Raw genomic sequence first — 1,937 nt, forward strand, 5'->3', positions numbered from 1 at the left:
TCATCTTAGCCAATTGGGCTACTTGATTTTTGAGCCCTTGAATAGATGCTTGTTGGTTTTTAAGCGTTGTTTCGGTATTCTGGAAACTTGTTTCTACTACCGAGATGAATTTCGTTAGCATCTCTTCAAGGTTTGGCTTCTTCTCTTGTTGGTAATGTGATTGTTGAAAACCTGAAGGATGTTGTGATCTTTGATTTCCTTGACCACTAGACAGGAAATTGGGATGGTTTCTCCAACTAGCATTATAAGTGTTACTATACGGCTTATTTTGAGGTTTAGAATTATTACCCATATAGTGGACTTGTTCCTCCTCGGTGTTAGGGTTGAAAGATGAATAATCTGTGTTATGTACTCCTCCTCCATTTGAATTACCTCATCACTGGATGTACCTGAGTAAAACCATACAAACCATCAATCTTTTTATTTAAAAGTTCTACCTGGTTAGATAGCATTGTGGCTGCGTCGAGGTTGAAGACACTAGCTACTTTTTTCAGCTTCATTCTCTTGACTTGCCACTGATAGTTATTCAGTGACATCTCTTCAATAAAATCATAAGCCTCTTCAGGTATTTTATTGTTTAAAGTTCCACCGGCGCCTGCATCGATTAGTTGCCTTGTTGAGGGGTTCACACCGTTATAAAAAGTCTGAACCTGCAGTCATAGAGGTAACCCATGGTGAGGGCACCTTCTTAATAAGTCCTTGTATCTCTCCCATGCATCATAAAGAGTTTCTAGATCCATCTACACAAAAGAAGAGATATCATTCCTCAATTTAGTCGTTTTAGCAGGCGAAATATATTTAAGTAAAAATTTTTCGGTCATTTGTCCCCAAGTAGTGATTGACCATTGTGGTAACGAGTTCAACCATTTTTTAGCATTATTCTTCAATTAAAAAGGGAAACAACCGAAGGTGAATAACATCATCAGAAACGCCATTGATCTTAAAGGTGTCGTAGAATTTTAAAAAATTTGCTAAATGAGTGTTTGGATCCTCGTCCTGCAAACCATCAAACTGAACAAACTGTTGTATCATTTGAATCGTGTTAGGTTTCAGTTCAAAATTATTTGTAGCCACAGCAGGTCTAACTATACTCGATTCAGTTCTTGTTAAATTGGGCTTAGCATAGTCGTACATAGTACGAGGAGCAGGATTCTGATTTACTGGATTACCATAGGAGGCAGCGGATTATTTTGATTTTCAGCCATCTCCTCAGTATTAGTGTGGATATCACCTTCTCGCTCTTCCTCTATGTATTGTAGGCTTCACCTTATTTCTCTTCGGTTTCTGCGAGCTGTGCTCTCGATCTCACTATCAAAAAGCAAAGGTCCTAATGAGTTCCTCTTAGTCATAAAGTAGAGACACCTGCCAGAAGCAAACAAAAGAAAAATTAGTAATTAAAATAAAAACAAAATAAAATTGCAATAAAAATAAAAAATGGCTAAAGTAATAAAAATTAAGTGTTCCTAATATATTAGTCCCCGGCAACGGCGCCAAAAACTTGATGGTCATTAAACTAACTAAAAATTCGACTAAGGCAAGCGCACCTATCGAACAGTAGTATAGTTAAGGTGAGACCGGAAATATCGTATCCACAAGGACTAAAAGTACTAGTAATTACTATCTTTTTATTATCTAGCCTAAGAATTGAAGGGATGTTTTCTAAACTAAACTTAATTACTAAATTAACTAAGAACACGACAGAGATGAAAGTTGAAGAATACTTTTGGAAAACTGAAGGAGAAGACAATACCCAAGAAAGAATCCACCTAGACTTCACTTATTACTTCTGAATTAGACGATTTATTCACTTGACTTAATCCGTAGAAATCTCTGTTTTATCTTATTATCTCTTTCGAGACTAAAAACAACTGACTCTTGGTTGATTAATTGAAATCTCTTTCTAATTAAAATCCCTATTGTCGCATGAACTCGACCTA

The 1,937-nt window shown here is 36.2% G+C and overlaps 1 non-coding gene across 1 annotated transcript; it reads left to right on the top strand.

The window, feature by feature from the left end:
• The first annotated feature begins 666 nt into the window (after nt 1-666).
• On the top strand, nt 667-773 carry LOC121212837 (small nucleolar RNA R71). The gene has a single exon (XR_005908210.1). It is a non-coding gene; the product is annotated as a small nucleolar RNA R71 (small nucleolar RNA).
• The last annotated feature ends 1,164 nt before the right edge of the window (nt 774-1,937 follow it).

Source organism: Gossypium hirsutum, chromosome A13 (genome assembly GCF_007990345.1).
Source record: "Gossypium hirsutum isolate 1008001.06 chromosome A13, Gossypium_hirsutum_v2.1, whole genome shotgun sequence".
Lineage (NCBI taxonomy): Eukaryota > Viridiplantae > Streptophyta > Magnoliopsida > Malvales > Malvaceae > Gossypium > Gossypium hirsutum.